At 39.3% G+C, this 24,234-nt stretch overlaps 2 pseudogenes; both read right to left on the bottom strand.

Annotated features, from left to right (window-relative positions):
- The window catches only part of LOC144379751 (leucine-rich repeat-containing protein 37A-like), a 55,504-nt pseudogene that overhangs the window by 8,701 nt on the left and 22,569 nt on the right, over window positions 1-24,234 (bottom strand).
- On the bottom strand, window positions 22,455-24,219 carry LOC144379921 (leucine-rich repeat-containing protein 37B pseudogene; annotated as a pseudogene).

The raw sequence follows: 24,234 nt of genomic DNA, 5'->3' as shown, positions 1-24,234 counted from the left end.
AAGAAGCCCTTGGCAAACTGGGATGGAAGGAAACTTCATCTTGATAAGAGACTTCTACAGAAAAAACCCGAACATCGTATTTAATAGTGAAAGACAAATGCTTTCTCTCCAAGATCAGGACAAAGGAAAGAAAGTCTTCTCTCATTTCTTCTATTTGATAGTGCACTGAAGGTTCCAGTCAGTGTAATACAGCAAGAAAAAGAAATAAAAGGTATTCAAAATGGAAAGGAAGAAGCCAAACTATCTTTATTTGCAGATAAAATGATTATCTATGGAGAAAACCTGATGGAATCTATAAAAAGGTTACTAGAACTAATAAATGAGTTTATCAAGTTTGCAGGAAAAAGATCAATATACAAAAAATTAATTTATCTCTAATACCTAGCAATAAACAATTAGAAATTGAAATTTTAAAAAATATTACTTATAATAGCATCAAAAGTATAAAATACTTAGAAAAGTCTGAAAAGATGTAAAAGGCTTACACACTGAAAACTAGAAAATATTCCTGGGAAAAATTAAAGAACACCTAAATAAATGAAGAGACATAAAGTGTTCATGGATCAGAAGATTCAATATTGTTAAGATGTCAATTCTCCCCAAATTGATTTACAGATAAAAATCCCACCAGACTAGTCTGTAGAAATTGGCAAGCTAATGCTAAAATTCATATGGAAATGTAAAGCTCCTAGAATAGCCAAACAGCTTTGAAAAAGAAGACAAAATTGGAGGACTAACACTACCAGATTACAAGACTTATGAAGCTACACTTTCAAGACTTTGTGATATTAGTATAAATTTAGACAAACAGATCAAAGAAACAGAATAGAAAGTCCAGAAGGAAAGAGATATGAACAACTTATTTTCAGGTTCCAAGGCAGTTGAGTGGAGAAAGGATAGTCTTTCCAACAAATGGTGCTGGAACAACTGGATATCCATATGCAAAAAAGCAAACATCAATCCAAACCATATACAGAAATGAACTCAAATTGGTTCAAAGATCCAAATATAAAACCTAAAACTATAAACGTCTCAAAGAAAACACAGGAGACCTTGTGTTGGGCAAGATTTCTTAAGATATGACACCATAAGGATAGCCTACAAAAAAAAAAAATGGATAAATTGGACACCATCAAAATTAAGAATTTCTATCTTGCAAAAGACACTCTTAAGAGAATGAAAATACGAGCTACAAAATGGGAGAAAAAACTTAGTAAATTACATAGTTGATAGAGGACTTGTTTCCAGAATATATAAAGAACTCTCAAAATTCAATAATAATATAGCCGAAAGACAAATAAGCATATGAAAAGATATCTGACATCATTAATTATAAAGGAAATGCAAATAAAAGCCACAGAGATGCCACTATACACCTATTAAACTGTCTAAAATTAAAAACACTTACTATAGCAAGTATTAGCAAAAATGGGAAGAAAATGGAAACCTCATACATTGCTGGTGGGAATGTAAAATGGTACAACTGCTGTGGAAAATAACTTTTTAAAAACTTAAACACACACTTACCATATGAACCAGCCATCCACTTCCAGGTATTTACCCCAAGAGAAATGGAAGTATGTATCCATACAAAGACTTGTACGTACACACACAGAAGCTTTATTTTTAATAGCCGAAAATTGGAACAAATCAAATGTTCATCAATGGTGAGCAGATAAATTGTGGCATATCCATATAATGGAATACTATTCAGCAGTAAAAATGAATTATTGATATACATAACAACATGGATGAATCAAAATAATTATGATGAATGAAAGAAGCCAGTTAGAAAAGAGTACTTACCACATGATTCCATTTATATAACATTCTAGAAAATGCAAACTAATTTTTAGTAACAGAAAGCAGATCTATGAGTACTACCCAAAGCAATCTACAGATTTAATACAATCCCTATCAAAATTCCAATAGCATTTTTCACAGAACTAGAACAAACCATCATAAAATTTGTATGAACCACAAAAGACCCTGAATAACCAAAGCAATCTTGAAAAAGAAAGACAAAACTGGAGATGTCACAATTCCACAATTCAAGTTATATTACATAGCTGTAGTAATCAAAACAGTATGGTACTGGCACAAAAACAGACACATAGATCAATGGAACAGAATAGGAAGCCCAGAAGCAAACTTACAATTATATGGTCAATTAATCTTCGACAAAGGAAGCAAGAATATGCAATGAGAAAGACAGTCTCTTCAAAAAATGTTGTTGGGAAAACTGGACAACTATGTGCAAGAGAATGAAACTGGACCACTTTCTTACACCATATACAAAAGTAAACTCAAAATGGATTAAGGACCTAAATAAATGTGAGACCGAAAACCATAAAAATCCTAGAAGAGAGCACAGGCAGTAATTTCTCTGAGATTGGCTTTAACAACGTCTTTCTAAATATGTCTCCTGAGGCAAGGGGAACAAAAGCAAAAGTAAACTATTGGGACTACATCAAAATAAAAAGCTTCTGCATAGTAAAGGAAACAATCAACAAAACTAAAAGACAACCTACTGAATGGGAGAAGATATTTGCAAGTGACATATTCAATAAAGGTTTAGTATCCAAAATGTATAAAGAATTTATACAACTCAACACCAAAAAACCCCCCAAATAATCCAATTTAAAATGGGCAGAAGACATGAACAGACATTTCTCCAAAGAGGACACACAGAGGCACCTGGGTGGTTCAGTCGATTAAACGTCCGCCTTCAGCTCAGGTCATGATCTCAGGGTCCTGGAATCGAGCCCCACATAGTGCTCCCTGCTCAGTGGGGAGTCTGCTTCTCCCTCTCGCTCTGCCTCTCCCCCCGCTTTTGCTCTCTCCCAAATAAATAAATAAAATCTTTTTTTTTTTTTAAAGAAGACCTACAGATGGGGCCAACAGACACATGAAAAGATGCTCAACATCACTCATCATCAGGAAAATGCAAATCAAAACCACAATGAGATATCAACCTCACATCTGTCAGAATGGCTAAAATAAAAAACACAAACAACAAATTCTAGTGAGGATATGGAGAAATAGGAACCTTATGCACTGTTGGTGGGAACGCAAACTGATGCAGCCACTGAGGAAGACAGTATGGAGGTTCCCCACAAAATTAAAAATAGAACTACTCTATGATCCAGTAATTGTACTTCTGGGTATTTAACCAAAGAATACAAAAACACTAATTCAAAGGGATACACGCACCTCTCTGTTTATTGCAGCATTATTTATAATAGCCAAATTATGGAAGTAACCTAAGTGTCCATTGATAGATAAATGGATAAAGAAGAGATTCATATATATAAATTATGGAATATTATTCAGCCATAAAAAAGAATGAACTCTTGCCATCTGCAACAACATGGATGGAGCTAGAGAGTACAATGTAAGTGAAGTAAGTCAGTCAGAGAAAGTCAAATACCATATGATTTCACTCATATGTGAAATTTAAGAAACAAAAAAAATGAGCAAAGGGAAAAAAAGAGCAAGAAAGAGAGAGACGAATCGAGAAAGAGAGAGACAAATCAAGGAACAGACTCTTAATTATTGGGAACAAACTGATGGATACCAGAGAGGACAGGGGGTGAGAGGATAGGTGAAATAGGTGAGTGCATCAAAATTTAAAAATTAAAAACTTCTGGTCTTCAGAGATAGAACAGAATGAAGACAAACCACAACCTGGGAGAAATTTGCTGAACACCTATCTGAGAGAAAGGACTTTTTCCAGAATATAGAACATACTCTTAAAACTCAATAGTATGTATCCAATTAAAAAATGGATTTGGGGGTGCCAGGGTGGCTCAGTCTGTTGAGTGTCCGACTCTTGATTTTGGCTCAGGTTATGGTTTCAGGCTTGTGGGATTGAGCCCTGAGTCAGGCTCCATGCTTGGCGGGGAGTCTGCTTGAGATTCTCTCTCTCTATCTCCTTCAGCCTCTCCCCCCACCACACTCACTCACTCTCTCTCTCTTCATCTAAGATAAATAAATAAATCTTAAAAAAAAAGAAAAGGAAAAGAAAAAATGGATTTGAAGGACACATCATTTAAAAAGGTATCTGTACATGGGGTGCCTGGGTGGCTCAGTGGTTAAAGCAGCTGCCTTTGACTCAGGTCATGATCCCAGGGTCCTGGGATCGAGCCCCGCATTGCGCTCCCTGGTCAGCGGGAAGCCTGCTTCCCCTCTCACACTCCCCTTGCTTGTGTTCCCTCTCTCGCTGTCTCTCTCTCTGTCAAATATATAAATAAAAATCTTAAAAAAAAAATAAACTGGTTCTCCTGCAATTAAAAAAAAAAAAGGTATCTGTACATGAATAGACACTCAACATCATGAGCTATTAGAGAAATGCAAATTAAAGCCACAATGAGATACAGCCTACATACATACCTATAAGAAAGTCTAAAAAATTTTTTTAACTGAAATACAAGGTGAAGATCTCATACACTGCTGACTGGAATGCAAAAAGGTACATCCATTTTAAAAACAGGTAAGCAGTTTCTCTGTGTGTTTTTTGTTTGTTTGTTTGTTTCTTTTTTTGGAGAGAGCACACACGTGGGTGCATATGAGCCCGGGGCGGGGAGGTGCAGGGAGAGGAATAGGGAGAGAGAGGATCTTAAGCAGGCTCCACATTCAGCGTGGAGCCCAACTGGGAGCTTGATCTCACGACCCTAAGATCATGATCTAAGCCAATATCAAGAGTCAAACACTTAACCGACTGACCCACCCAGGTGCCCCCAGGTAAGCGGTTTCTTAAAAAGTTAAATATACACTTAGCATATGATGTAGCAATCCTACCATTAAGTATTTTGCCTCCCCCAAAATGAAAACATACGCTCACGCAAAGACCTGCATGTGACTGCTTTTAGCAGATTTATTCATAATAGACAAAAAACTAAGAACAACTCAAATGTCCATTAACTGATGAATGCATAAACAGACTGGTGTATCCATACAACTGGAATACTACTCAGCAATAAAAAGGAATGAATTGCAGATAGATGCAACAACCCTGATGAATCTCAAAAGGATTATGCTGAGTGAGAGGAGCCAATCACAAAAGACTACATACTGTATGATTTCATTTATAAGACATGGTGGAAAAGGCAAAACTATAGGGACAAAAATGAGGCTGGTGGCTGCCAGGGGCTGATGGTGGGAAAAGGGGATTGACTGCAAACAAAAATGTTCTAGATCTCAAATGTGGTGGTGGTTACGTAGCTATATGTTTGCCAAAACTCATCAAACTGTATACTTAAAAAGAGTAAATTTTATTAAATGAAAATCATACCTCAATAAATCTGACTTAAGAAAAGAATCAAACACACATAAACAACTAAGTGAAAATAAACATAAGAAAAATCAACTTACAGTTTTTCCAATTCAAGGGTCATCATGAGGACGCTCTCAATTGTTGGAAGTGACACCTGTGTTGTTCCCATGTCTCTGAAGGAGAAAGTCCAAACATGAATGATACCAAAGACAAAAATTCTATACTTAAAAAGAGACTTCACAACATGTGATTAGTTAAATTCCGTCAAGCCAGCTCAAGAGTTAACTTGCTATGGACAGTAATTTCAGAGAACTTTTATTGAAGGAATTTAAATTTATGTGCATCATCAAATTTATCACCTTGGTGATGAACAGGACAATCTCTTTTTACCATTATCCTACTTCTCATTCTCAATTGCATCCACCTCTCTTGATTAATCTTTTTTTAAAAATAATGTACATCTTATTCCACTTTGCTTTTTGAGACAAATGATATTTCTACATACATGATAAATGATATTTCTGCATACATCTGCATGTTCCATATCTGTATGTGTTCTTCAATACTGCTTTCTTCCTCTGCAGGCTGTCTTGCCCATATACATTGTTTCTTTGCCAATAATTCTTATTTCAATAACCCAGTTAAAATTTAAATTATGACTTTTTAACCAAAATGCAAAATACTTAATCTTTAAAAAACAGCAGAAATCATCTCATGAGCCATGAGATTGTTGTAATACTTACAAATATTTTAATGCCGGCAATTTAAAAAGATACGAATCTTCAACAGTTGTCAGAGGGTTACGATTGAGAATTCTGAAAAATGCAATGGAATTAAAATTATCTGCATTTTCAATAACTACCATGAAAGTTTATGTTCATTTTTTTGGGATGGGACTGGAAGGTTAAAAGTAATCATTTTCTGCCTTTGCCTATAAATCTGTAAAGCAGTCTTCCTTTGGGAACTACCCAGGTCTCTGAATGATAAAGCGGGAAAGAGAAAAAACATTTTTTTTAAGTGGACGGCAAAGAAAAACTATGCCAAAGAACTTTTCAGGTTGAAAACCCCAGAAGTGACTACACTAGTAGGAAGCCCTGGCTCTGTAGGAAATACCATTTCTAGTGTCCTCCATGATTTAAGGTGTTTTTCTCTTATCTCTAGAAATTTAAAAAATTCCACAGTTTAAACCACGCAGTGAAAGACAAAAAGAGGACCAATTCCTCAGTTTTGGAGCCAAACAATAGGGGCTAAATGTAGGAGGAACTGGTGAAAGCTATACTCCCGCCACATGTTCCGTGTATCCTTGTATCACAGCCTTTGTCATGGCATGTAATCACCTGTTTCCTTGTCAGTCTCCTGGACTGTCGGCTCCTTGAGGGCAGGGACCATACTTGATTGTCATTGTCCCTGTGCCTGACATAGTGCTTGTTATTTACTAGTTATTTAATGAATGTTTGTCGAATAAATAAATAACATTTTTTCATTCTTTGACACAAGTTTTTATTCCAAAATGTTGAATACATTCTCTTCTCAATGCTTTAAAAACAAAAAAGGTAAAAGAAATAGGAAGAAAGAAAAGAAAATCTTCCTTGAGGTTGACTATACTCAAGAATCATTACTGTACTTTTGCCAAATATTAGAAAGAGAATCATCACAACCAATACTATTGGACTGTAAGGCATCTGTGATCAGCATTTCACATTTAATCCTCACGATAACCTTATGTGATAGATATGATCATTACCCCGTTTTACAAATGAGGAAACTGAGGTACAGAGAGGTTATGTAATTTGTCCTAGATTGTCAAGAGAGTCAGAAGCAGAGCTGGAATTTGAAATCAGTTTTGACCTCAAAGCCTGTGTTTAACTCGTATGAAGAAAAGGGGATTTCAAAATAGCTGTTACCTTAAACTTAACTTTGAGAGCACTAAGTATAGAAATACTTTGTTGAACTTCATCTCTCCATCTGGGAGAGCTTCTCTGAGAAATACATTTTCTATTTTTATTCCTTTTCTCTAATCATCTCACATGATTAAGTGTTTAATTAGCCAATGGTCATTGAGACTTTAGAGATTTAAAAAACCATGTTATAGGCAAATCAGCTAAAATGGGAAAGTGAGGACATCTGAAAATTCATCTCTCATAAAAGCAACAACAACAATGACAAAAACTGGCAAAAATGGTCAGAATTAACTTTGTTAGAAGTTTGGAAAATTTAACCAATGGGCTTGCAGCAACCCAGAGAGCATTTATTAAATAAAAACTAATTTCTGTAAGAACAGTGAGCTCTGTTGTTTTAACTTGTCCTAGACCTCTGCTCTCTATCCTGATGGTCGCCTTGAAAAATAGCCCACATCCCAGGGGAGCAAAATGGAGCTGGAGTTCCTTAAAGCCTCATTTTCTTTTTTTAAATTTTATTATGTTATGTTAGTCACCATACAATACATCATTGGTTATTGATGTGGTGATCCACGATCCATCATTTTCATATAACACCCAGTGCTCCATGCAGTACGTGCCCTCCTTAATACCCATCACCGGGCTAACCAATCCCCCCTCCCCCCTCCCCTCTAAAACCCTGTTTGTTTCTCAGAGTCCATAGTCTCTCATGGTTCATCTCTCCCTCCAATTCCCCCCCGCCCCCATTTTTCCCTTCCTTCTCCTAATGTCCTCCATGTTATTCCTTATGTTCCACAAATAAGTGAAACCATATGATAATTGACTTTCTCTGCTTGACTTATTTCACTTAGCATAATCTCCTCCAGTCCCATCCATGTTGATGTAAAAGTTGGGTATTCATCTTTTCTGATGGCTGAGTAATATTCCTTTTTTTTTTTTGAAAGATTTTATTTATTTATTTGACACAGAGAGAGATAGTGAGAGCAGGAACACAAGCAGGGGGAGTTGGGAGAGGGAGAAGCAGGCTTCCTGCCGAGCAGGGAGCCCGATGTGGGACTTGATCCCAGGACCCTGGGATCATGACCTGAGCAGAAGGCAGACGCTTAACGACTGAGCCACCCAGGTGCCCGGCTGAGTAATATTCCATTGTATATATGGACCACATCTTCTTTATCCATTCATCTGTTGAAGGGCATCTCGGCATTTTCCACAGTTTGGCTCTTTTAAAGCCTCATTTTCAAAGAACTGTCATTGTTTTACCTGTATAGTGGGTTCCCTGGAAAACCTCGCTTGAAAAGCTTGTCTTTGACCTCACTGAGAGCTGCACAATGCTAAAAGCCTCTTCTTCTCAAGGGGCATTTTTAAAAAACAATTACAGGTAAATGTTTTATCCTGGTGGTCGTGTGAGGCAATGGATTAACAGGCGGGACAAAAAAATAGCCTAACCAAAAATCTTAAAAGGAAAAAGCTGAGAAATCAGATGTCCACAGAGACTTTGAAATGCTTCAACATATTCCTGGGAAACCAGAAGACCACAAGACATATTCCTAGGAATGTAGGAAAAAACTTAGCACTAATACATGGGGTCAGCAAGGTTGCAGGATACAAGATCAATGTGTAAAAATTAGCTGTATTTCTATACACTAGCAATGAGTAGTCCAAAATGAAATTAAGAAAACAATTCCATGTATAACAATATTAAAAAGAATAAAATACTTAGGAAAAAATTAACCAAAGAAGTACAAGACTACACTGAAAACTATAAAACATTGTTGAAAGAAATTAAAGAACATCAAAATAAATGGAAAGATACGCCACGTTCATGGATTAGAAGGAAATATTGTTAAAATGGCACTATGCCCCAAACTGAACTATGGTTTCAGCACATTCCCTATCCAAATCGCAGCTGACTTCTTTCCAGAAATTGGCAAGTTAATTCTAAAATTCATATGTCAAATCAAGGGACCCAGAATAGCCAAAACAATCTTGATAAGGAAGAACAAAGTGGAAAGACTCATGTGCCCTGGTTTCAAAACCCAATTCAAAGCTACAGTAATCATAGTGGGATACTGGCATAAGAATAGACATATAGGGGCGCCTGGGTGGCTCAGTCGTTAAGCGTCTGCCTTCAGCTCAGGTCATGATCCCAGGGTCCTGGGATCGAGCCCCGCATCGGGCTCCCTGCTCAGCGGGAAGCCTGCTTCTCCCTCTCCCATTCCCCGTGGTTGTGTTCCCTCTCTCGCTGTGTCTCTCTGTCAAATAAATAAATAAAATCTTTAAAAAAAAAGAATAGACATATAAATCGATGGAACAGAACTGACTGTCCAGGAATAAATACTCACATTTATGGTCTACTAATTTTCAACAAGGATGCCAAAACAATTCATTGTGGGAAGACTGGTCTCTTCAAGTGGTGCTGGGACAACTGTATACCCACATACAGAATAATGTGGTTGGATTCTTACACTTCATACCATATATAAAAATTAACTCGAAATGGACCAACTACCTAAATGCAAGAGCTCAAGTTATAAAACTAGGAATCTTTCTGACCTTGGATCAAGCAACAGCTTCTTCGACATGACACCAAAAGCACAAATAACCAAAGGAAAAATAAATAAATTGGACTTTATAAAAAAACAGACTTTTGTGCTTCAAAGGACATCATCACAAAAGTGAAAGACAACTCACAGAATGGGAGAGAACATTTACAAATCATATGTCTGATAAAAGTCTAGTATGCAGAATATCCAGAATATAAAGAACTCTTACAACTCAATAAAAAGACAAATAATCAAATTTTTAAATGGGCAAAGGATTTGAAGAGATGTTTCTCCAAAGAAAATACACAAATGGCCAATAAGCACATGAAAAGATGTTTGATGTCTTAAGTCATTAGGCAAGTACAAATCAAGGCTATAATGAGATATTACTTTACACTCACTAAGATGGCCATAACCAAACAAACAGACAACGATAAGTGGTAGCAAGATTATGGAGAAACTCGAACCTTCATACATTGGTGGAAACATAAAATGGTGTAGTCACCTGTGGAAAACAGTTTGGCAGTTCCTCAAAAGGGTTAAACACAGAGTTACCACATCACCCAGCAATTCCACTTCTAGGTATGTACCCAAGAGAATTAAAAACATGTGTCCACACAAAAACTTGTATGTGAATACTCATAGCAGCATTATTGATAATAGCCAAAAAGTGGAAACAATCCAAATGTCTCATAACTGAGGAATGAACAAAATGTGATGTATGTATACAAGGGAATATTATCCAGCCTTAAAAACGAATGAAGTACTGAGACATGCTACAACATGGATAAACCTCGAAGCTAACATGCTGTGTGAAAGAAGCTAGACACACATTTCTATGAAATGTCCAGAATGGGCAAATCTACAGGGACAGAAGGTAAATTAGTTGTTGCCAGGGCCTGGGAGGAAGGGAGAATGGGGAGTCACAGGTGATGGGTATGGTATTTCTTTTCGGGGCTGATGGAAATACCCTGGCATTAATGCTGACTATCGTCTGTCAAAGTATACCATGGGACTGTATACTTTATAATGTTGTATATTATATTATGTGGATTATATCTCCATTAAAAAAAGAACCATATTGTGATAAATAGAGCACCAGTTGTCAGAAGACCAAATATGTTGGTAGGTGGAGAAAAGAGGAGTAAAGACTCAGACTCTTCCACAACGGAGGTCAGAGGGTGCCAATGGTGAGGCTGGGAGCCATGCTTTTTCTGGGCGGGGGTGGGGGTTGGGGGGGCAGCGGGGGTGGTGGTGGGGGTGGGGGGTGGGGGGTGGGAAGAACCATGCATTTTTGTTCTTGCCTTGGAAACTCCCCTATTCTTCTTATTCTAGCCCATTCTTCTAGATTTTTTTCAGTACCATTAACATGTTGGATTTGTAACACTAGTTATAAAGAGGAAGAATGTGAGTGTCACATGTCTGGTTAAGCACAGTTCCTCAACTTTGAGGCTTTGAATGTCCTTTGCTCTGAAAAAAAAATTGGCATTAAAATCTATAAGCTCATTGGTGGGCTCTGTGCAAGTGAGTTCCTCCACTTGTGCATCTTTCTCTGTTTTAAAAATGACTATAAGGCATTATGTAGCCAAAACAATTTAGCAATTAGTTATCCTTCCCCCCAAATTATCTCAGTTCTCTAACCCTCCACTCTTTCCTGGGTGCTCACCCATGGCCTTGTATCCATCAGCTCAGTGTTTCCTCTTAACCAGACAGCCCTTGTCCTACTGAGATTAACATCCTGCGTTTATCCCTAGTGAAACCAAAATATAGGGCCACTCTAAATTATCCTATTTCCTCCTCCTGTCTTTTGTGCTGTCTTTTCTTCATGAAAGCTGTGCCTGGGGGGCGGACAGAATGAGAACTGACCCAACAGTTTACATGTGGGGGACTCCACAGTAACCGTTTTTCTACAAATCACAAAACGAATGGTTTTAGATGCACTGAGGACATCACACTAGAGACCATTTCCCTTTCAGTTCAATTCCCTCATTTTACCGATAAAAGGTGTGCTGACTCCTAGTCCATCAGCTTTTTGATATTCACGGGCTTCTAAATGATTTTTAAAAATATACCTTACTTGAAGAGGAAAACTCAAGTATTTTTGCAAAAGCCTTTTGCTGTAGAACAACGGGACAGATTAAAGGTAGCTCACAAAATAAGGGAACACTTCTTAGCTGTTATTTTTTTTTCTCCAAATTCTTCTATACAGGTCCAGACAGATGGGCTACGTTTCCTTTCTATTAACTGAGGAGACAGAGAAGAATTGAGGACTGAAGCATGTCATCACTGTCCTGAATGTACTGAAATCCTAACAGGTTTAGCTGAAAAAATGTCCAAAGCACGCAGTGAAAATAAATTTAAAATAGGACCAACTCCAAACTATCTATGCTAGAATCCCAAGGCAGGCAGGGAAAACTGGCTCTTTGGAGGAAGGCAGTCCAAGAAGTAAGCAGAGTGACCTAGAACCTGTTCCAGTACGTTTGAAGTACTTGGGGATGGAGTAACCCCTTTCCTTTATTCATCTACATAGATCCATGATCCACGAGAACATGTGAAGCTCGTGTGAAGCTCCCCATGTGAAGCTCCTCAATACAAGACATCTAATTTCATGACGTAAATCCTTCCTCGGGTGGGAGGGGAGGGCGAAGTCTAAAGGATCTGAAATTGTGGGCCTATATTTTAATCAAAGTTCTGAGAATAGCTTTGAAGAAGAGTTCCTGGCAGTGAGGAATAGCAGAAGCAGCAAGGGCCTCTGGAATCAGGAAGACCTAGGTTTGAATTCTGGCTGTCACATCGTGGTGAAGTGACTGGAGTAACAAACATCTCTGAGTCTCACTTAGCACCATTTACTTCATAAGGCAATTTGAGGATTAAATGAAAGAGCACGTGCAAAGCACCTCACATAAGGCTGGGCACAGAGTAAGGGCCTAGTAATAATGATGTTACATTTGCACTGGGCAGTGAGCAGAAAATCTGGGGATGCCCAGAGGTGGCATGGCCAGGAGCTCCAGAAGCATGAGACTGTCATGGGGAAAAGGAGCTCTCTTCCCCAAAAGGTCCTATTCCAGTTAGAAACCAACTCCAAGAGACGATGCACAAAACACCAAATAGTCATCATTCAGCTCCTAGTCCAAGGGAATGCGGAGTTGCCTTACTTGCAAAGCTCCTAGGCGGTTCTGCCACTTGTTAACAGTGTGAACCTAGGCAAGTGACCCAACGTCTCCGGGTTTCAATTTCCTCATCCCCAAGGTGGGGATAACGATATCTACATTGCAAGAGCTGTTGGAAACATGGAAATGAGATACAGTGTGAGAGAGCATGTATTGAGCATTTTCCATGTGCCAGGCACTATCTGAGAGTGTTGGGCACACTCTCTTGCTTGTACAATACGTAAAGGTTCCTAGCCTAGTGCCTGAAACACAGTAAGTGCCTACTAGAGATAGGTCATGAAGAAATGTTAAGGGGCAGAGGAAGAACTACTCTGCTTCCAAGAGAAAGAAGATATGTTGTGAGATATGTGGGAAGAAGGGATGCGGCTGGGAGAAGGAAAGTATGGTAGTTGCTGGGTAGGACTATCTCAAACCTTTTGAACTATTACAAATAGAAAATAATAAAACAGCCACCCGAAGTTCCCTCAAAGGACAGACCCGAGTTATTATTTTCATCCTGAATGTTTCTGCCTTTCTGAATCGGAGAAGAAGCTGCCAGGATTTCCAGTACATAGCAAAAAGTGATGACGATACCCTGCAGTGTATAAACTTGTGTGTGCACACAGCCATCTAAAGGAAACCGATGCTGGATGACGGGGGAGCATTAGGGTGTCTCTGTGACTGCAGCTCGATTTGCCTTCACAGTGTGGCCACAACTACCTCAATGGTATTCTCAATAGTGGGGTAAATAATTCAGTAGGGATAAGGCTTAGATTTTCCTCATTCTCTCTTAGTGCTTATGTTCTTGGCACAACACTGATGCACCACAGACAAGCCAGCATGTGGATGTGCTCTACGTGGATCAGGTAGAGCCCTTCTACATTGCAGAATCCTTCATTTCTAAAATCATGGAGCTTGTATTGTTAGAACCAATGAAGTGACTAAAAGAATTTTAAAAAATAAGCCATCAGTCTGGACCTCTGTAGGTGAATGAAGGAGAAGCACTTTAAAGTCAGAAAAAAAAGTATACTTAACATTTAGGATTATCAACCACTGCTGGTTTTCCATAATATATTTCATTCCTGATTTCATCTGAAAGAGATATTATTACTACCATTCAAAAAGCGGTACCTTATTAAAGCAAAATGTAACAAAAAACCCTGAAAGTGGTACCTTATTAATAAGCTCTTGGAATGTCTTTGAGGTGGATTTCAGTTTTTTGTTTTGCCAGCACACCAGAGAACAGGCTCATTGGGTTTCTCCACCAAGAGGTATAACGTCTCAGACTCACCACCTTTACTAAGCACTCTCTAACACCAAGAGTCTCTTACGAGAGTCTGAATTTCATTATAGTTAGGTGGGCAACGTAGGAAGAAATCGGGTGGAATCAGTTGATAAAAATTAATGGATTCACTGAAAAACATTCACCGAGTGCCATGCCCACTCAAAATAGACTTTACCACACTGCTAACTAGTTCACTCTGTGTTTATCAATAACTTAGAGGCTTCATTCAAGAAACTTACTGAGTTATAGTTATCTGAAACCCAGGGGTAAATCAAGGATCTTGTGGGGCCTGAACCTCATCTACTTTGGGAAATCCTGTCTAATAAAACATGCAAAATTATGAATACAAAAAATTGCTAGGACCCTCTCCCAAGACCTTGGAAGGGGCCTGTGTAAGCAAGGAGCCCTGAAGCGTAAGTTCAAGATAAAGCCACCTCAGCTGGGGCCTCTAAGTTTTACACACTAAGTTAATGCCAGAGAAAGTATCGTTTCAACTTATAAACACCCCGGTAATATGTCACATAGGTAATAACATGACTTAATTCAAGGGGTAGCTCCTTCCCTTGGCAACTTGCCTTTGAAAAGAGATGCAATAAAGTCTATTATCTCACTATGGCAAACATTTCCCGAAGCAGACTAGCTTTGTCTATTAGAAAAATGTGGCTCCAAACAAAGAAGGAGCCTCGCCCCCAGTACACACTTACTATACTGTGATTTCTTTCGGAAGGAACCGTGAATTAGTTTCAGTAGTGCAGCTCTATTCAAATCATGTGACATGTGTATGAACTGATTTTCAACGCCAGCTAGCTCTGGTTCTTTAATTACCTTTTTCTGTCATTTAAGATGCACGCAGAAACTCAACACAAACAAGTTGTTGCCTCATCCGTTACGAATCTTTCCTATCCCGCAACCCATTGCCTACTTTGTCACCCCCCCACCTTGGGACCCTGCTGTACAGATGCCCGAGGACTCCCGTGTGCCTTCCCCTCAACACCCATCTTCCTCCTTCTGGTATGAAAGTTTCTTGGGGGCAGTCCCTGTCCCGTTCTTCTTTGCACCCCCAGTACTTAGTACAGTGTCAACATATGGTGGGCATGGCACTCAGTGAATGTTTTTCAGTGACTCCATTAATTTTTATCAACTGATTCCACCCGAATTTTCCTATGTTGCCCACCTAACTATAATGAAATTCAGACTCTCGTAAGAGACTCCTGGTGTTAGAGAGTGCTTAGTAAAGGTGGTCAGTCTGAGACGGTATACCTCTTGGTGGAGAAACCCAATGAGCCTGTTCTCTGGTGTGCTGGCAAAACAAAAAACTGACCCTGAGGACTCCTTCCCCAAGTGAGGCATCAGCAAATTAATGAGAGGAGAGAGGAGGCCACTGCAGATGGACGTCGGCGGCAACAGTTACTCAGCTCCAGACACACCCTCAACACCTTCATCTATTCTAAAATAAACTGTGTGAAATTGTATTTCTGAACCACGAGACAGGTAAGATAGTCTTTTCCAAAGTCAGGTTTAGAGGAGGATCTTCACCTTGTGTCTAAAATCCCACTCAGGCCATTGAACATACCCACTTATGACTTGCTATGTCACAGAGAAATCACGGAATTTTCCAGCTGAAAGGGAATAACACGCTTCTTACTGAAGAACAGTCAGGAAAGAAAGCATATGAAATTAGGCTACAGCAATGTATTCTCTTCATGAACGTTTTTCACACTCCAACTTAACAGAAACACATCTTTTTCCATACCTCCATACCTTTCCATACCTTGCTATTGCCCCCAGATCATTTACTTCAGAGGTATATACTTTTTACTCTGGGTGACTGGGGAGAGAAGTGTCTTGTGGTAAGTTTTCAGGAGTTCTTTCTGCTTTACCATTTAAAAGAAGCTGATGGCTGAGGAAGGACACACACTTTTGCTCCCCGGAGAACTCTGTGCTAAACTTAGTTCTTTGAAGCTTTATATTGCATGTATTGAAGCAGTTAGGAACTTTGCACATGAGCAGGAATCAAAGTTAAATTCAAAAGTGGAATTTCAAGGACCACGCACCTATTGGAGAAGCATCATTGTCATGGAGTCCCAGGATAATGCTGATTTGGGTGTTATTTGCTTGGGGTCTTTTATTGCCCACACCAAAGCTGAGTACTAGAGAAAGCAGAGTGTGCCATTTATGAGACAGACAAGTCTCTTGGCCTCTTTGTACCTTAGTTTCCTCATTTGAAAAAATGAATAGATTTTAAGACATACTTTTCAGAGTTCATACTAGGCTTATTATACCCACCGAACCAATAACTGTATGATGTTTTTACACATAGTTATTGTTTTTTACATGTATTCATTTTCCATTTCACTTACACTTTGTGTAAAAACTGCATTCCATGCCAGGCCTGAAATGTTCCAAAGCTCAGTTCTATGAGTAAATTGCAACCAAGATTTCTAAAAAAAAAAAAAAAAAAAAAAGACACAAGCAAAAGAAGAACAAAAGATATTCTTTCAGAACATTTATCCTTTGGCAGTGATTCCAATTTATATATGATGAAACATAACCTCAATACTCTCTCCATACACTGAAGAAATCTTACTATGGAAGATACTTACTTTTTGAAAAAAACTTGCACGAAAGATTTATACTTTCATGTTTATACATGTGGTGCATTAGATACAAATCAGTCAGTGTTCTATAAATACTTGTGTCAAGTAATCTTTATTTCTCTAGGAAAATGTTTCACAACATCAGCATTATTGACATCTATGGTTGGATCGTCTTTGTTAGGAGGGGCGGTCCTGCGCATTGTGGGGTGTTTAGCAGCCTCTGCCCACTAGATGCCAGGAGTTCATCTACAGTCTGACAACCATAAACGTTTCCAGACAGTGCCAAATGTCACCCGGGTGCAAAATGACCCCGGTTGAGAACCACTGCTCTAGAATGATTCAGTCTGATCTATATAAAATTCTCACACTAATCTTTGCTACAGACAGAAAAGATTTGCTACATAATTTTAGTAGCTTTCTACTAATAAAATTTCAATCATATTTCAAAATGATTATAACAAAGAGGCTTACAATTAAGTTTAACAAAAATTCCAAGTATAATGAAATTATATTTGTAACTTACATAAACTGCAAAAAAGGTAGTGCTTCAAATGTACCTCTTTCAATAGATTGTATTTTATTGCAGGATAACTCTCTAGGAAAAGTAAAAGGAAAATATTGCCTCAATTATCTATTAGATATCTAATGAGTAGGATGATAGTATTGAATAAGTAGCTTTTGCCTAAACTCTGAATCTCAGGAATTGTTTTTTGAACCTTCCAGAGCCCCTAACTCTACTTACACTGTCCTCACCTCTCTTAAAAGAGTCTCACCTTCAAGATCTTCATAAATAAAATCCACAACTATAGATCTTGATAGATCTTGGAAGGAATCTCTCCTGAGAGCAGAAGAATTGATTAGAGGATCTTTTGTGGTCTCATCAATTTCTAGATTATGAGGTCAAAGCTTTTATCTCCACATACAATAATTTCTTTTTTCAAAAGATTTATTTATTTATTTATTTATTTATTTATTTATTTATTTATTTATTTCAGAGAAAGAGAGTGAGTGAGCGAGCGAGCGAGAGCACAAGTAGGAGGGGCAGAAGAAGAGGGAGAGAGAATCCCAAGCAGGCCCCGCACTGAGCACAGAGCCCAATGCGGAGCTCCATTTCAGGACCCTGAGATCATGACCTGAGCTGAAACCAAGAGTCAGATGCTCAACCAATTGTGCCACCCAGGCGCCCCTATAATTATAATTTCTAATATTAAAAGGGATATTCTCACATTAGCACAACTTCTTGGTTTAGGTCTATTTTTCTAGGCCAATTCAATAGCAGAATAAATAAAAGATATCCTTTCATTTAACTTGAAAGGAAATCACTCCTCTAATCAATACATAACTTTGAACTAACTCAGACTTATATTATCATATTAATAGAAATTCATTTTTGGTCACACACTGCCTTAATAGTCCATGAATTTATTAACTGCTTCAGTTGCAGGTAGTGAGACAACAATAAAAACCACATGGTACTGGATTTTTATTTGAAAACACCCATTCTTGATTATAGCTGACCCTCTTACTTCCACTCCATCCCAGCTTAGTTCCTCACTTTCCACCTAGTCTTCTGATGGGCATTGCCATATCCAGTCTCTCCCTTTCTGATCCATCCTACACACAGTTACCAGATTAATTCTCCCGAAGTGGTTCTCGAATACCAGCATCACTTGGGAACTTAATCAAGATGCAAATTCTCAGCCCTACTGTGGACTGAGCAGTCTGTAATCAGTAACTGTGTTCCGACAAGCCCTCCAGGTGACTCTGCTGTAGGCTAAAGTCCGTCCTGGAGCACTGCAGTGATAACCCAGTAGCTTGGCATGTTATCCATGGCCTTCAAAATCCTAGAAGATCTGGCTCCAACCTCCTACTCTACAGGTACAAGATATTCCTGCATTTGGCCTTTCTCCCATTCTCCTTTGCAAGCTTATTCTTCCCAAGATGTCCGTCTGATGATACCCAATAGCTCTTCAAGGTCCTGTTCAAACAGCATTGCTCTAGTAGCTTCCCTGATCCAACGTGAAGTCTTTTTTCCCTCATCTGTGTTCCAAAAACAACTTCTATCTCTCATTGCCCATATCCATTTCTCCTTCTCCTTCTCCTCCTCCTCCTCCTCCTTCTTCTTTTTAAAACAATTTTTAAGTAGGCTCCATGCCCAACCTGGGGCTTGAACTCATGATCCCAAGATCAAGAGTCACATGCTCTACCAACTCAGCCAGGCAGGCACCCCAATTTCTTTTTAATATACTTATTTTGGCATCCCATGTCCACTGAGCATAAACTCCTTGAAACTATGGACTAGCTGTGTTCATCTGCATTGCCTACCATGTTTAAAACTGACACAGGGACATAAACTCAAATATTTATAAAATAAACAAATAGCTGGGTAATGAGTAGCAGAAGCAAAATGACTGTTTTAAAAGAAATGTAGTTTTATGATTTTATGGCTCCCTCTTCTGCACCTCTCCGGCACCTTGTCCGCTTAGTGCTTTACACATTATGGCTTGAGCTTCTGTTTATTTTCCTTGTGAGATCATGAGTTCCTACAAGGGTCAGAAGCCTGTCTTAACCATCTGTGAGCCTATGATACTGGGCATAGTACCTGTCATATTAGCTTTCGATTGACATTTTTTTAAATGAATGAGAATACTTCAGCTAACATGAAGTAATTGGTTTACAAAGTATTTCACAGTAGAAGTAATGAAGGACCTAATCCATTGAGCAGTTTATCTCATTTGTTTTTTTCCAAACTGTGTTTGTAAGGTTTGGAGTCCAGATGGCAGAGGTGTCCAAGAAGACCAATACAAGGGTGGCTGTTTCCTAAGACTTGGAAGGTTTGATCATTTAAAAGACTATTCTTAATATCATATCAGGCTCTTTTTACCCACTACCCTTAAACCTTCTACATTTACAAGAAGAATCTATTTGCTAAAGAGCATCATTAATAAGGATTAATGACATACACAGCTCTGGATGCCATGGACAAAGAAGAAAAATTGAACCAGGCATCTGGGTGGCTCAGTTGGTTAAGCGTCTGACTACGGCTCAGGTCATGATCCCGGGGTCCTGGGATTGCGTTGTCCCGCATCAGGCTCCCTGCTCAGTGGGGAGTCCTCTCCCCTTGCTCCTCCCCCCTGCTCATGCTCTCTCTCTCACTGTCAAACAAATAAATAAAATCTTTTTAAAAAATTAAAAAAAGAATAAAAATTGAACCTTCGTAACAAAGAATATAGTATCCCTGTATGTCTAAATCCATAGAAATACCATGCAAGCATTTCCTCCTTTACAATGAGGCTGGAGAGATTTTATTTTGTAATTTGTGAAGTTAGGGGCATTTCTGATATGTTTCTTTAGCGTAAACATTTCTAACCATACCACTTAACCATCATTTTATTTTATTTTTTAAAGATTTTATTTATTTATTTGTGAGAGAGAGAATGGATGAACGCACAAGCTGAGGTAGCGGCAGGCAGAGGGAGAAGCAGGCTCCCCGCTGAGCAAGGAGCTCAATAGGGACTGGATCTCAGGGTCCTGGGATCATGACCTGAGCCGAAGGCAGATGCTTAACCGACTGAGCCACCCAGGAGCCCCTTATTTTACTTTTTTTTAAAAAGAGTTTATTTTTCTCAAGTAATCTCTATACCCAATGTGGGTTTTGAACCTACAACCCCGAGATCCAGAGTCGCTTGCTCTACCAACTGAGCCAGCCAGGCACCCCTTAACCATCATTTTAAACATCTATTTTTAATATTGGTCTAAGAATTCCCACACTGAAATCCTTAATCTGTTCTCTTGGTAACTTAATATGTACTTGATAATACTGCTTACATAATTTACCTGCTTAGTTAAATATTTAATATTTAAATATTTAATTGAACTTAAATTTTAAAAAAATTCTGGGTTAATGGCATTCAAATTAATCTAAGTGTTCTATATTTTCTTGTCCTGTAGGTGATAATTTGAGGTTAACTTTAATTCCTCTCATTTTATTAAACCAACTTTTAAAACCTTTTTTGTAAAAGCCAGATAGTAAATATATTTTGGGCTTTGCAGGCCACATGCCGTTTCTGTTGCATATTCTTCTCTTTCTCTTCTTTTCTCTTCTATAGCCCTTTAAGAATGTAAAAATCATTCTTAACTCATAGGCTGTATAAAGACAGACCATGGGCGGGATTTGATCCATGAGCCATAAACTAAATATAAATGTAAGCAGATGGTATATGAACACGTAGGAAACAAGGTGCATATGGGTGTCCATAATTGCTCAGACCTCATTACCCCTTTTGCTCTATAACTGTAGGGTCTTTTTCTGTCTATATCTTGTATATAAAGTTAAAAAAACTGAAAACGCATAGAAGACATTTAATGCTAGAGATGGGTTGGGGCCCTACAGACTTACAGAACTGTAGAATTTTATTGTTAGAAGAAATTGTCGCGATTATCTAATTTGAACCCCATATTTATTTTATAGATAACTAAAAAGTCATAATAAATGATTAATTAACTTACAAATACTGGAGGGATAGTAGGCCTTCAAATGAGTCCTTATGTAATTCGGTCAAATAATTTTCACTGAGAATTCTGAAAAATGAAAAGGTTATTTTTGCATCAAAATGCAAAATAACTACAACTATTTACTACCTAGGATTAACTTCCATATGGGAGGGGAAACTTGGGTAATGGTGCCCCGTAAATACACTAATTCTTATTTAATTTAGGAGTACTGATCTCTGCTCTGTTTCCATTCAAATCCTTCTTTTCATGTACTCCTTTGTGTCCATCTCTCTCCATCTCTCTCTCCCTCTCTCTCTCTCTCTCTGTCATACACACACACACACCCCTATCTACTCTTTGCACCAAAATGCATATTTAATGCCTACTCTCTGGATCACAAAGTCTCTGCTAGAACCCAGCTCTGGGTGCCAACAACCCTGGCAGAACTGCCATTTCCTCCTCTCTTTTCCCAAATTCTATTCGGAAGCCCCATACACAACTATAGCAGTGTGGCAGAGAAAGCCGTTCGTTTTTTTTCTCCCCGACTAAAAACTATTTTTGAGAACTAAAACAATGTTCATTAATAAATGTTCAGTTTAATAATTATCAAGCAAATACCCATGTAACACCATTCATGTCAAGAAAAAGCCCTGCCTGCATCCCAGAAGCCCCCAGTGTGCCCTTTCCAATCACAACCCTCTCTCTGATTCCCCAGAAGTAACCACTATGCTGACTTTAATAACAATTTCCTTGCTTTTTGTTTTTTATTTTTTTAAAGATTTATTAATTTGAAAGACAGAGGGAGGGGCAGAGGGAGAGGGAGAGAGAGCATCTCTAGCAGACTCCCCACAGAGTGGGGAGTTGAAATCTCAATTTGGTTACTAATTTTTTTTATCAGAAATACTTGACTGTATTTAGATTTCATAAAATTTACAGTTGAAAAGCTAACATCACATACCCACATTGTTGCAAACATATTTAAACATTTTCTAATAACTGTTGAGTATCCGTTTTTTAATTTAAATTTTAAAATAATTGAAATTAACTAAATTAAACATTCAGCTCCTCAGTCACACTAGCTACTCCCAAGTATTCAGTAGCCACATGTAGCAAGACATGCAATACTAGGCATTGAAATGAACCAACCTCAGCTACATGCAACAATATAATGAATTTACAAGATAATGTTGAATGAAAGAAGCAACCCAGAAAATAATACATATAATATGATTCCATTTATATAGAGTTAGAGTTCAATTACAAAGAGCCCTGTCCCACGACCCTGAGATCATGACCTGAGCCCAAGTCAAGAGTTGGATGCTTAACCAACTGAGCCACCCAGGCACCCCTAATTTCCTCTCTTTTTAAATGTAGTTTTACCTATCATATGGCAGCTGTAAACAACATAAGTTAGTTTTGCCTCTTCTTGAACTCTAACTCTAAGTTGGATAGTGGCTCATAGGTTGACTTATCACCTCATCACTTACTGAAGTTTGAAATAGATACTCCATAGGAAACTCTGGAACTAGAGTTGGGGCCTCCTGTTGGACTGGACTAGGTCCAGCCTCCTCGGGGTGCTCTGCTGGCCGAGCCGGCGCCTCTGGCTGGACTGGGGTGGGCCCAGCCTCCTCGGGGCGCTCTGCTGGCTGAGCTGGGGCCTCCTGCTGGATTGGAGAAGCCTGAGCCTCCTCGGTGCGCTCTGGAGGCTGAGTTAGAGTTACAGTAAGTACCAGATCCACAGGTTAACAGTGACATTGGAGAAGTTTGGCCACTGAGCTTCATTCTTACTTAGAGATGGCACATTCACCTCATGTGCTATTGGTTGAGGTACCATCTCGTTAGATGGCTCTGGAGGTTGAGCTGAGGCCTCCTGAGGGGTCGAAGGTTCTACTTCCTCAGGGGCCTCTGTCAGTTGAGCTGAGGCTTTCTGCTGGACTGAAGAAAGTTTGATTTCTTCAGGGGTACTTGAAGGCTCAGCCAGGGCCTCCTGTGGGTTTACAGCTTCCTTTAGGATCTCTGGAGGCGGAGATGGAGCCCCCTGCTGAATTGGAGATGTTTCTATTATCTTCAGGGGGCTCTGAATGTTGGGCCTGGGCCTCCACCTGAGGCAAAAAAGATTCAGCTTGCTCAGGCAACTCTGGATGATTTGGGGTCTCCTGCAGGAGTGGAGGAATTTCAACCTCCTCAGGGAGCTTTGGAGGTTGATCCGATCCCCCTGGGAAATCCATTGGTAAGTTCACCTCAGGATATAGGATATCCATACTGGAATCTGAATAACCATCCTGCAACTGTTGTTGTAGGTGGTCTTTATTTGCAAATTGGTTTGGAGTTCCAACAACTTTGGCAAGCCTTTGATGCTGAGCTAGATCTTTCTCCAGGTTTGGGGGTGAAACAATAAACTTGGTTGGCTTTGAAGTGTGACTATCCAGAGGTGGAACAAGTATTTCAAATGACTGGTGATCTTCAGCCTGATCTAGACCTACAGTTTTAATCTTACTTTTGAGTCGAGGAGGCGGAGCTATGGTCGGATTCTGAGCCCAACCTAGCCTTGGAACCACCTCTGGGAGCCTTTCAAGCTGGGTTAGCCTGTCATTCAGATCCTGATCTGCCTCTGGGGGCAGCTTGCCAACTGCATCCGTGTCCGGGAACGGAACCAAAGTCTCAGTCAATCCTTAGGCAGGGCCAACATCTGGGCTGGAGCAGAGGACCCCTCTGCTGGCGGTGTAAGGGCCTGGGGCGATTCGGGCGGGAATTCAGAGGAGTGTGAAGACCAGGGCTCGGTGGGCCCCAGGAGGTCGGAGGTCAGCTGGGCAGGGTCCAGGGCCCACTCTGGAGGCTGAGCTGCCTGGACCAGCAGCCACAATGATTGCCACGTGCGGAGGAGCAGTGGGGCCCAGAGGCGCAGCCGGGACATGACACGCGGAGGCTCTGGATCAGCACGCGCCCCAACCGGAGCCGAACCGTTATGGCAGCCCCGTGACGCGCGCACCGTT

The sequence above is a fragment of the Halichoerus grypus genome, chromosome 13, assembly GCF_964656455.1.
Source record: "Halichoerus grypus chromosome 13, mHalGry1.hap1.1, whole genome shotgun sequence".
NCBI lineage: Eukaryota > Metazoa > Chordata > Mammalia > Carnivora > Phocidae > Halichoerus > Halichoerus grypus.
The sequence above is the reverse complement of the archived record's forward strand: the minus strand, read 5'-3'. Positions and strand labels throughout refer to the sequence as shown.